This window comes from Rhipicephalus microplus, chromosome 2 (genome assembly GCF_043290135.1).
Source record: "Rhipicephalus microplus isolate Deutch F79 chromosome 2, USDA_Rmic, whole genome shotgun sequence".
In the NCBI taxonomy this organism is placed as follows: domain Eukaryota; kingdom Metazoa; phylum Arthropoda; class Arachnida; order Ixodida; family Ixodidae; genus Rhipicephalus; species Rhipicephalus microplus.
In genome coordinates, this window is record NC_134701.1 from 201,146,031 (window position 1) to 201,160,417 (window position 14,387).

Consider the following 14,387-nt stretch of genomic DNA (forward strand, 5'->3'; position numbering starts at 1 on the left):
AATTAGCCCACTGGACAATTGATATATTATTCACGCAAGGTGCACTTTCATTCCTTTGCACAGCCTTCTCGCCCACGTGTGTATACACATCTCGCCCAGCACTGTTTCCTGGAGCAGGAGCCTTGAACGCTTTCAGATCAAACGTCAAATAACAGAGAATCCAGAGAGCGATACAGTACAGCTTAGTCCCAATTAAGGCCTGAGGGCTACGAGCCTAGGCGCATCCCTCAAAGGAGTCACACAGTGGCTCAAACGGCAGATTAGCGAATGTCCTTCCAACGCTTCCTTAATGTACCCATAATAGACTAAACGACACTGCAAAAACTGTGCCTGTCGTTTTATTTTTCATCGCTTTGAAGGTCTTTGTTTCTGAAATTTATTTCTGTTGCTTTGAAGTTGGCGAACTTCTGCAAACGAAGCGCTAATAACTCAGGAATGATTAACTCAAGATCTCATATATATGGTCATTTTCTCGGCCTAGAACATGGCATGCCCTCAAAACCGTCTTATTCATGTCATTTTAGTATACCTTCTTCTTTCTCTCCTTCACACCCGCTTATATTCCAACAAATATATCTGGCCGAACAAAAGTTGGATTAAGGCTGAACAAAAATTCTTTTATAACGTACGCTCATTTGATAATATGTCAATGCTAGTCGCCATATTCGCAGGTGTCAAGATTTTTGCAATAAACAGTCAATTTCGCATCGCAACTTCTACGCTTTTCATAAACACCTGTTGACAATTCTTCGCACGAGCCCAACAGCTTTGCATGCGCTAACAACTCAGAAGACGAAGACGACGGTACGCGAGCCGGCACTAATATAGCCAAAAAACTTAAATTCGTCCAAAAGAGGCAAAACGTGATCATTAATGGATGACGACGCCTATGTTCCACCATGCTGGAACAAGTGCTTCAGAAAATCGACTCCACGTAACATTACAGGGCTTCTAGTGACCTCGCACAAAGAAGAGGAGTGTAGCGTCCCCTTGCGACAAACAGTAAATGAAGGAGACGAAGAAGCGCGATGAAGACGAAGCCATCGGCTATATAAGCACACCCCGCATCGGCATTCGGCACTAGCTGTCCGGGGGGCGCGGCTTGGACCAGCCGGATGAACCGCGCCCGTGAGTACGTCTTTCATCTCGTCTCCCTGCAGTAATGCCCAACCAACCTTCCCTATTAACAAGTAGCTTTGACGTTTAGTCGCAAGCTCTTCGCTGTCATGGCGCCTACGGGAGGATGCAACCTGATCGAGCCAACAGGCCGGTGGCGCAGTGGTGGCCTTTCCATGCGGCGCCTGCTAGAGTAAGGAGGTGTGGATGCACCTCGAGGAATTATGCCGGGAGCTTTTCGGTAGGTAAGGCCACTTCCGACAGCATAATTAGCGGAAATAGCTGTAGCCACATTGTGTCAGCTAATTTAGGTTCGGTTGATAAACGCACGCAGGTTTCCTCCACGGTCCTTAGCCAAGGCGATGACCTCGACGACCTTAAAGCATCTTCTCGTGAAACGAACCAGCCGTATGCAACCTGCTTGACGATCCTGCACGACGTCATGTCTACTGGAACCTGTCGAGGGGAGTGAAAGAGGAAACACCGAAGACGTGCTCAGCAGTGGCTTCACTATAGCTCCGCTCGTCCGCTTCTGTTCATGGTCATATCCAAGGGCGCTGCAACACAAAAAAGCCGCAGCAGTTGAGCCGACCAGTTCAGCTGTTACCTGCCCATAGCAAAGACGGACCTGTGGCGCTGGCTCCAGCGCCGTCGGCAGCTGAAGGGGACTCTCTGGTGGACCTGCTTTCTCATGTGAACGGAACGTTGTCACAAATCTGTATGCCTCTACTGATCATATTTTTCTGCAGGCTACTCCTGACGGCCCTCTTTGGCTGATGTCTCTTTGGAACCTGTCAGGGGCGTGGAAGGGGGAGGCCCCGAAGACGAGCCTAGCAGTGGCTTCACTATAGCTCCGCTCGTCCGCTTCTGTTCATGGCCATATCCATGGGTGCTGCAACACAAAAAAGCCGCAGCAGTTGAGCCGACCAGTTCGGCTGTTACCTGCCCATAGCAAAGACGGACCTGTGGCGCTGGCTCCAGCGCCGTCGGCAGCTGAAGGGCTCTGGTGGACCTGCTTTCTCATGTGAACGGAACCTTGTCATAAATCTGCATGCCTCTACTGATCATATTTTTCTGCAGACAACTCCTGACGGCCCTCTTAGGCTGAAGTCTCTATGGAACCTGTCATGGGCGTGGAAGGGGGAGGCCCCGAAGACGAGCCTAGCAGTGGCTTCACTATAGCTCCGCTCGTCCGCTTCTGTTCGTGGCCATATCCAAGGGCGCTGCAACACAAAAAAAGCCGCAGCAGTTGAGCCGACCAGTTCGGCTGTTACCTGCCCATAGCAAAGACAGACCTGTGGCGCTGGCTCCAGCGCCGTCGGCAGCTGAAGGGGACTCTCTGGTGGACCTGCTTTCTCATGTGAACGGAACGTTGTCACAAATCTGTATGCCTCTACTGATCATATTTTTCTGCAGACTACTCCTGACGGCCCTCTTCGGCTGAAGTCTCTCTGGAACCTGTCAGGGGCGTGGAAGGGGGAGGCCCCGAAGACGAGCCTAGCAGTGGCTTCACTATAGCTCCGCTCGTCCGCTTCTGTTCATGGCCATATCCAAGGGCGCTGCAACACAAAAAAGCCGCAGCAGTTGAGCCGACCAGTTCGGCTGTTACCTGCCCATAGCAAAGACGGACCTGTGGCGCTGGCTCCAGCGCCGTCGGCAGCTGAAGGGGGCTCTCTGGTGGACCTGCTTTCTCATGTGAACGGAACGTTGTCACAAATCTGTATGCCTCTACTGATCATATTTTTCTGCAGACTACTCCTGACGGCCCTCTTCGGCTGAAGTCTCTCTGGAACCTGTCAGGGGCGTGGAAGGGGGAGGCCCCGAAGACGAGCCTAGCAGTGGCTTCACTATAGCTCCGCTCGTCCGCTTCTGTTCATGGCCATATCCAAGGGCGCTGCAACACAAAAAAGCCGCAGCAGTTGAGCCGACCAGTTCGGCTGTTACCTGCCCATAGCAAAGACGGACCTGTGGCGCTGGCTCCAGCGCCGTCGGCAGCTGAAGGGGGCTCTCTGGTGGACCTGCTTTCTCATGTGAACGGAACCTTGTCATAAAGCTGCATTCCTCTACTGAACATATTTTTCTGCAGAGTACTCCTGACGGCCCTCTTCGGCTGAAGTCTCTCTGGAACCTGTCAGGTGCGTGGAAGGGGGAGGCCCCGAAGACGAGCCTAGCAGTGGCTTCACTAAAGCTCCGCTCGTCCGCTTATGTTCATGGCCATATCGAAGGGCGCTGGAAATCAAGAGCCGCAGCAGTTGAGCCGACCAGTTCGGCTGCTACCTGCCCATAGTAAAGACGGACCTGTGGCGCTGGCTCCAGCGCCGTCGCCAGCTGAAGGGGACTCTCCAATGGACCTGCTCTTCACCGTGTACATTTCAAGACATCCCCCGAATTTCCTAGCGGCTTTGGTCCTCTCCGTGCCTCCCGGACAGCTAAAATAAAATTATCCTCCTGGCTATCGGTCTTTTTATCTATTGACTGCATGTAAGCAAAATGGTTTAGCAAAGTGTAAAGGCGGCTAAAATATTGTGTATTAGGCAAGCGCTTTCACATTGTACAAAACCATTGCTACCTGTGCCGCTGTACAAACTCGGCGGTAAATGCCGCTTCTGCACAACCAGCCCACAGTAGCAACCAGATGAAATGCCTTACCTAAACATCTGTGCAGTGGAGTTTTCCAGTGTGACGGCAGCGCCAGAACTTCATGCCTAGCTGCGAAAAAAGGCTTCGGCCAGTCGAAATAATACTCGATGGCTGCGTCTCCTTGTCCGAGCGAGCGGGCGGATCGCATACATGGTGTATCACTGCTACCAGCACACGGCAGCAAATTTATATTGCTCCTATGTTTTACACACATTATATATCGCTTCTGACATGTCGCCTTAGAAGACGACATTAACGAAGTGCGCGCGGGGCACTGGCGCTGTGGCACGAGCGCGAGCCTGGAGTCGAACGCTGGCCAGGAGTGACTCCAACGCCTGGGCTACGCTTTTGAACTTGTTCACGTTTCCTGTCCTTTAATAAATCGTCTACAGTCACAAGCGGCTGTACAGACGTAACAGTTGGCGACGAGGAAGACTGGATCGACTCATCGGCACTCCACCGACGTCAAGGAAATAACATGGCGACGCCCGACTTCGGTCGGCTACCCGAATTCAGCGGCAGCCCCAGCTCCTGGAGATCCTGGTATGGGAGGCTACAGTTCTTCTTCGAGGCTAACGAGATTACGGACGCATCGAAGAAACGTGCTCATCTGCTAACGCTGTGCGGGGAACAGACTTATGACATCGTCTGCGCCCTCGTTCAACCCAAGCAGCCCAACCAAGTGAGCTACGAGGACATAGTCAAGATGCTCAAGGCTCACTTCGATCCACAACCGTCTGAGGTCTTCTGCAGGGCACGATTCCAGCGACGTGACCAAAAGCACGACGAAACGGTCAGTGATTACGTCACGGCGCTCAAGAAGCTAGCAGCAGATTGCAATTTCGGGACAAGCGCAGACACTGCAGCGAATCCGACAATGCTGCCTATGGACGTCATGCTGCGTGATCGTTTCGTTTGCGGTCTTCGGAACGAGCAGGTCCAGCAACGGCTCTTCGCAGAAAAGGACTTGACGTTCAAGAAAGCTTTCGACCTTGCACTGCGAGCTGAGAACGCCATCGAAGACCAGAAACGCGTGAAAACCGAATTTAAAGAGTTTCACGAATCCTGCATAAGCACATGCAAGATAGACAACCAAGGTCACTCTAGTGCCTCTGCCCAAAAGAAGAAACAACGCTGTTGGCGTTGTAACGCGCTACATAATCCGGACACTTGCAAGTTCCAGACAGTCTCCTGCAACTACTGCAAGAAACGCGGACACATTGAAAAAGCCTGTCTGAAAAAGCGGAAAGAAGCAAAAACGAGCAACAGCATCGAATATCCCCAACAAGGAACTTCGACAGCTGCCTCAGCACCAGTGTCGACTCAGCAGGACTCATCAGACGTGGCCCTTTACGAGCTCAACACCGTAACCAACGCGTTCAGCACACAGAAGGTCATGACTCGGCTACGCGTACATGGCAAGTTCTTGGATTTTGAAGTCGACTCGGGTGCAGCCTGCACACTCATCAGTGAGGTCACGTTCAAAGCTACGTGGACAGATGATCGACCACGGCTTCAGACCGACAACATGCTCCTACGCACATGGTCAGGACAGTCTCTTCGAGTTCTCGGATGTGCAACGGTGATTGTTACGCACGGAAACAAAACCATGACACTACCACTTGTTGTCATCAAGGGAGCAGGTTGTAACCTCCTTGGACGAAACTGGTTTCCTCACCTGGGTATACAGATCACGGGCATCAATGATGTATCCGGCGATGAACTTGTTTCGAAGCTTCTCGACAAGTACCAATCTGTATTCGACGAGGACATATCAGGACACATCGGTCCAGCGGTACAACTAGACCTCGTGGAAGGAGCGAAACCAAAGTTCCTAAAAGCACGGCCGGTTCCTTTCGCGCTCCGGTCAGCTGTAGAAGCAGAATTGGATCGACTGCAAAGTCAAGGCATAATCGAGCCAGCACAGCATTCGGATTGGGCAACGCCTCTCGTACTGGTTCGAAAGAAGAATGGCTCGTTGCGAATATGCGGCGACTACCGTTGCACAGTGAACCAGGTATCAAAGAAGGCAGACTACCCACTTCCCTCAACTGATGAAGTGCTCAGCCACTTGAGGGGAGGCAAGGTCTTCAGCACCCTGGATTTAGCACAAGCGTACCAGCAACTTCACGTGACGCCAGAGACAGCAGAGATATTGACCCTGAACACGCTGAAGGGACTATACAGGGTCAAGAGATTGCCTTTCGGAATTTCTGCAGCCCCAGCCATTTTTCAACGTTTTATGGAGACAATGCTGTCAGGCATCACAGGCGTGTGCGCATACCTAGATGACGTGATCATCAGTGGGAAAGACGCCACGGAACACGCCGAGAGACTGGAAGAAGTGCTGAAGAGGCTACGAAACTACAATCTGCGCCTCGGAAAAAACAAGTGCTGCTTTGCGGTGCGACAAGTTTTCTTTCTGGGACACCGAATCGACGAGACAGGCGTCCACACAAACGAAGAGAAAGTTCGAGCCATAACGGACGCTCCAGCACCAAACTGCAAACAAGCGCTTCAATCATTTCTCGGAATGCTGGCTTTCTACGACAGATTCTTGAAGAACAGGGCAACAGTTGCCAGCTGCCTATACCAGCTTCTTCAGAAGGACGCCACGTGGAGATGGGAGACAAAGCATCAAGAAGCCTTTGACAAGCTTAAGGCATTGCTGCTCAGTCAGACCGTACTGGCACACTACGACGAACAGAAGGAGCTTCTTGTCTCTTGTGATGCTTCACCATATGGCATAGGAGCTGTTCTGTCTCAACGTGATGACCAGAATAGAGAGGCGCCAATCGCTTTTGCATCTCGGACGCTAGGGCCGGCAGAACGCAAATATGCTCAATTGGACAGAGAAGGCCTTGCTGTGGTGTTTGCAGCCCACAAGTTCCACAAGTATATTGCGGGAAGAAAGGTGACTTTCGTCACTGACCACCAACCACTGCTCGGCATACTGGGTCCACAAAAGCCAACGGCTCAAGTCCTTTCTCCACGGATGACCAGATGGTGCATCAAGTTATCGGCGTATGACTACAGCATAATCTACAGGCGTGGCAAGAACCATCAAAACGCGGATGCGTTGAGCCGTTTGCCATTACAAGAACGTCTCGATGAACCCTGGCCTCCAGGTGATGTACTATTGTTCGAAGCGTTATCGAGACCTCCGTTGACTGCTGCCGAGATAGCACGCCTGACACAACAAGACAGCATCATGCAGAGGTTGTACAAGGCAGTGCAGGATGGTACAGTGGAGAAACTCACTGGAGATGAGTTTGCTCCTTACCGACGACGAGCGACCGCACTAGCACTACAGCGCGAGTGCATCACACTTGGATCCCGAGTGATCATACCGAGCTCAGCACGATCCCGTGTTCTGGCACTTCTGCATGCGGGTCACAGAGGCATGGTAGCCATGAAGAAGTGCGCAAGGAGCTACGTATGGTGGCCCGGAATGGACAAGGTGATCGAGGAAACGGTGCGACAGTGCCGTGAATGCCAAGCAACGCAAAAGAGCCCACCCAAAGCTCCTATTCCTACGTGGGACCGTCCCCAGACAGCATGGAACACGGTGCACGTTGACTTCGCGGGGCCACTACTCGGACGCACCTACTTAGTTGTTGTGGACGCATACACAAAGTGGGTGGAAGTCCGGCACGTGACACAAGCAACATCCGCGGCTGTAATCGACGTGCTCCGAAGCCTCTTTGCAACGTTCGGCATTCCCCGAAAGGTCATCTCCGACAACGGAAAAGCATTCATCTCCAACGAGATCAAGCAGTTCTATGCGTCGAACGGCATACAGGCTGCAACCTCACCAGCATATCATCCGGCAACAAACGGCCAGGCAGAACGCTATGTGGCGGAGCTGAAAAGAGCGCTGTTGAAAGATGCAGACAAGTCCATACAGTGCCGACTTGCAAGATTTCTGTATCGGCAGCACACGACAATACACACTACCACAGGTATGACACCGGCGAGAGCGATGTTCGGACGAGAATTGCTCTGCCCTCTCGATCTTCTTAAGCGGGAGACGGATAAGCGAAGTCCTGAGAGCCAGGAGGCATTGCAAAAATCACGCCGCTTCGCTATAGGGGATAGAGTGCTTATCCGGCAGTTTTTGAAAAAGCCAGATTGGATTGAAGGCGAAATACTGCGCCGCGTCGGACCACGATCCTGGCTTGTAAAAAGCGACCAAGGAAAGGTTCGGCGTCACCTCAATCACATGAGGAAAACGAGTCAGACCAGACAAACAACCCAATCGCGGACAGATTGGAGCGCAGCTGACGATCTCTTGGACGCAACGCCAGAAGAGACGCCATCGAGCTCAGCTGCTCAACCGCCTGAATCGCCCGAGATTCAAGATCACACTCCCTCGCAACCGTCGACGTCACAGGCAGTGGCCACTCGGCAACTGCGACCACCAGAGGTTAGGCGACCTCCAGACCGCTATGGAGACTTCGTCTAAGGGAGGAAGAGTGACATGTCGCCTTAGAAGACGACATTAACGAAGTGCGCGCGGGGCACTGGCGCTGTGGCACGAGCGCGAGCCTGGAGTCGAACGCTGGCCAGGAGTGACTCCAACGCCTGGGCTACGCTTTTGAACTTGTTCACGTTTCCTGTCCTTTAATAAATCGTCTACAGTCACAAGCGGCTGTACAGACGTAACAGCTTCATATAGCCTTATAGTTCTCTTTTACTACATTAGAGTTCTCCTACAATTTCCTTGTAATATAGCTAATAGTTCTCTTTATATTGCCTTTATAAGTTGGATCGGCCAAGAATCGGCTGGCAGGTTCTTCAAGTTAGTTGGACTTTTACCTGCTACGGCTGCCTTTGCAGTGAAAGCAACAGCAACCTAAACGATTTTAAAATGTACAAATCTGTTGCTATCAGTGCTGGTGCTCAAACTCGGCGGTAAATGTTGCTGCTGCAACACCAGTGCAGCGGGAGCAATCTGATGATGATGATGATGATACTCTTATATTGCTGACATCGCCTCTAAAGAGGTATCGGCCAAGAATTGGGCGGTAGGATCTTTAAACTAGTTGGACTTTTACCTGCTGTGGCTGCCGTTGCAGTAGAAGCAATAGCAACACGAAATTTTTAAATATCTTGAGCAAGAACAAAAATGTTATAGGAGTGCCATCTTTTGAAAAATCCAAAAATGTTGATGTTGAAGCAATTAAACCTAATGAATAAGTAAACTTTATTTAAAGTTTGGGAGTTGTCACCGGGCGAGGTGGGGGAAGGAGGGATTAACCCACGTTTTTAAACAAAAATTTTAAATATCCCGCTCCTTTAGACAAAGCTTTAGGAGTGCCATCTCTTGAAAAATTCGAAAATGTCACATCCGGGTTTTTCACGCAATGGTTGCCGGGAAGAGCTGAGGTTATGTACAATAATGGCTGCCGTCTCGGCGAGAATTAAATGTCGAGCTTCGTATAAAGAAATGGGTGTTTGGTACCCATTTACTACATTATTACCAAACTCGCCGTTTGGTAATAATTTATCAGTTTCTCTCTCAGTGTTACGCGCTAGCACGGATGCCTGTACTGCTGACCAGTGCGCTTTCTGTGGCGGAATATCGCGCGCTGACGATCGGTTGTCCGAAGCTGCCGTTCGGATGAGGTGCCGGGAGCTCATTCGTGCTTGTCGTTTCCTTGTTACGCATACCACAGGGCGAAATGTCGGCCAAGATCTCTTTCCGGACGCATTCTGTAGCTACTGTTCTTCTTTATCGTTGAGTACGACGATCTAGGTGGCAATACGTCAGCAGAAATACACTTACTTAGCGTACCGTTTCTGCGATAAGCCTAAAAAGCAGAAACTTCAACACTACTTGCCACGGGCTGCTAGTGTGCGATGTCTGCGGCCGTTTGAGCCATGGTGCACTTTCCCGATGGCTGTTCTTGCCCACTACTACAGTGTGAGAATTAGCAGGCGCATATTTTAAGCCTGCCGTGCTTGAACCTTCGTTGCCGAGGTTGTTTTATAGGTATTTTCTTTGCTTCGAGAATGAGTGCTCTGCCTTGTGTTCGTCTAGGAAGCATTTTTTACGCCGCGTGAAGTGCGTTTTGCCACTGCCTTCAGGTGTGTAACAGCGCTGCGTTCCACGCGATCTGCAAATAGTAGCTCTTGAGACCGTCGTAATGATCGTGTGCGGCATCGAACCATGTTTTCAGTATGACGTCTCCTCCGCGACATTGGATTTTGGATCTTGCGTATCTGGCACAACATTCGAATGCAGTGCTTCGCGCATTAGGTTGATGGTGCTTAGCGATGCTGAAAGCAAAAAAAAAGAAAATTAGTTTGTCGGCGAAGCAGCATGTGCGACACGTCAGTTGCTGCTTGCCTGGCGTGCTTATCTGTAGGAGCCATTACCGCGGTCGTTTAGGTCGCCCTGTGTTGGGACTTGGTGATTTATTTGTGGCTCTTTCTTTTCCATTCATACCGGGTAAGCCGATTCGTGACTGTGCTTGGCGTAGTTTTCAGCTTATATAATTGACGTGTCCTCTATAGTGCAGCCGTAGAACGAGGTTGCGTGATGTGGCCGCAGATTCCGTTCTGCCTTTTCGTCTGGTCTTGTTGGGTTTCATTCGAAGAGCACGTTCGTACTGAGAGAGTACCCGTTGTGAATGCGTGACTTCACTACGTTTATGCATTTTTTGCCGAGTACGTTGTATCCATAAATACTTATACGTTCTATATATAGTGCGCGTAACTAGTCAGTGAAGAACGAGTCAATAAGAGAGAGAGAGACTCTTTATCAGGAAGAACAGATTTTTGCTGGCGTCTATATATTGCTGGCATGCTACTCTGTATAGGGATGGAGAAGGGGACTGAAAGATTGCAATAGAGAGAAGAAAAATTTAAAATAAAAAGTTGCAACCAAGTGAACCTGATAAAACTAGGTAGTGTCTATATTGCCGGTAGGTTATATGCGTTGACCGAATACCGGCAGTTTTACGGTTGCAAGTAACAAGGATCGGTTAGGTTAGATTAGGTTCACGCCATTCACGTTACAAACAAAATGTACTTACGTTTTTCATGCCACTGCCAGCGGCTACGTCGACAAATGCTAGAGGCCGGGTTGACTCCATCGACTTGTTTTGGACAATAGATGGAAGCTCAGACACTGTAGCCCTAAAGCCTCTTATGTAGCCCAGGTCCTTGACAAAGGTGATCGGTGTTGCCAAGTGTCGGAGAGCGAAAATGGCTTATGGTGGCGTAAAAGCTAAAAATTCAGCAGGGTGCTATGAACTTGCTGGTTTCTGATGTATTATGCCAGCTGCCGGCACTACAAGTGCAGCCCCTGTTCTGGTGGCACATGTATCGGCAGCATGACAGGCTCGCCACGTAAGTCACATGTTCATGGGCAGGCAATAGAGAAAAACTACCGGCCACTTCTTTTCTGGGATAATTTGCTGGCTGCCGGCACTATAAGTGGGGCCATAAAACTATTTACAATTATGGTATCAGGAAAATCAAGGCTTTCCTATGTGAGATATTTTATTATTGGAGCTTTTCGGCAAGGCCAATTTCGGATAGGTAATTGGTCACTGACAGTACGACCGGACTTTGTTTTGAAGGTCTGCGCACAAGGCCTAATGTGACAAGTAAATAAAAAAATGCCCGTGTTGTATTGCGCGCCAGTTCGTGCAGTGCTTTCTGCAGCTTATGTTTTGACACGTTGCAACTACTAACACCCAAAAGAGAGTGTTTGGCTGTGTGAACATCTGTTGTTGTATTCACAACCAGGAATAGCTTCACGTGCAGCAATTTCAGTGCTTATATGCATACGCAGATATGGGTACGAATAAACATAAGTGTCATTCCATGTGCGGCGCATCGTATTATATTGACCTTGTCGACGGCTGTTCTCGAGCTCCACCACATTGTCTATGGGCTGTTGTTGCTCCCCAAAAATGCACTATTTAGGCTGTGGCTTCAGCATTGTACTCCCGTGCAACAGCTTAAACGGGAGTTGACCTTCTCTCCTTTGAAAAGTCTATATACACAATTACATTCTTAAAAACTTGAGTTATCTTTTAGTTGAATATAATAGGTGTATAGTTTGTTACACTGGGCATTTGGCTGAAATCTAGTGGTTCTTCAGGGTCAGAATAAAATGGCAGGCCTGTTGCATCAAAACTGCATATCTTAGCAGTGTAAAGGATTTTGCTCATCAAATACATGAAAATCTGAGCATTGATCTTCATTACTCTTTAAATGACAGGCATATAGGTCCATGACCATTCTCTATATATTGGACAAATTTTTACTTGTTGATAACCTGCCTTAGATAAAAAAATAAGCTATGGAGATTGTAAGCGTGCTTTGCTGTCATTGTTACAGTGTTCTTTTGTTTTGTGCAGACTTGTGCTGAGAACATGGCCATCTGTTCATCAAGTGGTTATTGACTGCAGTAGAGATTGGCTTGGCTTTTCTTACTGGGTTTTCGGGTGAGTGCGCTTTCTTTCCTTACGTCTCGTAGAAAGGTGCTGCATTGAACACAGACATTGCAAGAATTTTCACAGTTCCTTGAGTATGACTATGACTTTACCTGTAAGATAATGAATGCAAAAAGCGAGTGTTATTGTGAATACTAGAAAATATTACTAGTGGGGTTTGTTCAGCCATTTTGTTCAGATGCATGCAACACAACCACGGTTAAAACTTGGCTTGACGAAAAAATCACTACGCTCAAATTATTTCATAAAATCGTGAAATCAAAAAGAGAATTGATTCGATATTTCGATATCTAAAATTGTATTGTAGCGGCACTGGAAAGCCATCACTGCATCGGTATTGCCGAAAACCGATGCCTGTATGTGTAAATTATCTCTGGTGGCGGTGGCATCCAAGGAGCAGCATGGACTGGATCCTCTCGAGTCACCCGAATATGTAGGACTCCACGGAACAGGCAGGAAGATGGTCACATGAGGCAATCACAGGCTTCCGATATGCAAAGACGCATTGAACAAGTTAAATATTTGTTTGATGAGACGGGGCAAAAAATTTGCGAGAATACGGTCAGTGCTAAGTCGCATAAACCATGTAGTAAGGCAGCCACCCCTATTTCCCTCACCTACAGCCGAGTTTGTTATGTGCACAGGTTCAGCATGCAGCCTGTTCAAATAAAGCTATGGTCATTACAATGCGTGTAGATGTTTTAATGTGACACTTTTATACCTGTGGCACACAGGCATACAAAATGACATTAACTTCCTAATGCCTTCAAGGGGCACTGCGATGCTTCTTCATCTGCATTTTGCAGTGATGGAGCGCGTCTGGTGCCGAATACTGAGATGAACGCTAAATGATTGAAGCAGGTGCAAGGTAACGGAAGTTATTAGCTTTCCAACTTCAATATCTCAGCAGGTGACAAGAAAAAAAAAAATGTTCCCTTGCGCTATCCTATCAGCGTCGAAGGCAGTGATGGATCCAGAGGGGGGCGGGGCGGTTGGAGTAATTGCCCCACCCAAAGCCTGTGAGCATCCCCTCCCCCCTCTTCATTGCTTGCCCTCCACCTGCTATCACCCATTAGGAAAAATGAGTGGGATCCCTTTGAGCACACATCAACAGTATTTATACTATCATAGAGTTTTTGTGCTAGTAAAACAAAAAAGTAATGACCACGCCCCCTCTCCTATGTTACTTTTAAACCACCCCCCCCCCCCCTTAAAACGAGTGGCTGGATCCACCGCTGGTCGAAGGCTGGTTCCAATCATTATGTACCGCTTACAAACATACCGGGCGACTTGCCAGTGGTTATTGTGCAGTGGTCCCAGCGTCGTTTTCAAATTGGTTCCTAATTTTCGTAATAAAAACAGACATAGAAATCTTCTTAATGTGATGAAGTATAAAGAGCAGTTTTATAATTTTTAGCACACAATAGCATGCTCTATCTGGGTCCATATGAATATTACGTACGACTTGTCGCATCGATCCAATTGATACGTGCGGCAAATGTCGCTTCGAAGCAGAAAAACAGGAGTCATTGTAACTTTATGTGTCCTGAGTATTTTTACTTAGTTTCTGAAAAAAATTTTTGTTCATCGCGGACGTTCAGCCTTTCTGTCAATCAATCTTGCTTGCCAGAAAAAAATATCAAAAAACAACAGTAAAGTTTGTTAAACAGATTGTGAGGCCAGGCGTTTTTAACCTGTTTACTTGGTTTATTGATTCCCAAACTTAAGGGCTCTACGTCATTTCTAACCAGCTGTGTTTGTTTATAGTGCCTCACCTTCCTTAAGATTAGCGCTCATCAAGGAGAACTGTAGGAGTATAGTGCGGGCAGCAATAGAAGGTAAATATTGTTTGGCATATAAAGGGGTGGCCTAATGCACACCCACGGTAATGTTGAAAGTACTTTAAATCGTTAAACCATTTTTTCTAAACGCATATTTCGTGTAATTATTACTTCACTACAACATATTCATGTTTACCGTGGCACGTAGATGTGCAGATGTCTATGTGCCCCTTAATAATGAAATGTTGTCCAATTTTTCGCTTTTTGTACATAGTGTAAATAAACCTGCTCTAAACAGGGCATTTTCACTTGATTGTGACGGCTTTATGCTCTTCCGTAGTAGAGTACCATGTATATTATAAATCGTTAAACACTGATT

General features: G+C 48.5%; 1 long non-coding RNA gene across 2 annotated transcripts; it reads left to right on the top strand.

Annotated features, from left to right (window-relative positions):
- The first annotated feature begins 1,012 nt into the window (after positions 1-1,012).
- On the top strand, positions 1,013-2,714 carry LOC142796488 (uncharacterized). 2 transcript variants are annotated; one of them, XR_012893875.1, is made up of 3 exons: positions 1,013-1,128; positions 1,208-1,361; positions 1,451-2,714. It is a non-coding gene; the product is annotated as an uncharacterized LOC142796488 (long non-coding RNA). The 2 variants fall into 2 exon arrangements; XR_012893876.1 differs by having other exon boundaries at positions 1,025-1,132.
- The last annotated feature ends 11,673 nt before the right edge of the window (positions 2,715-14,387 follow it).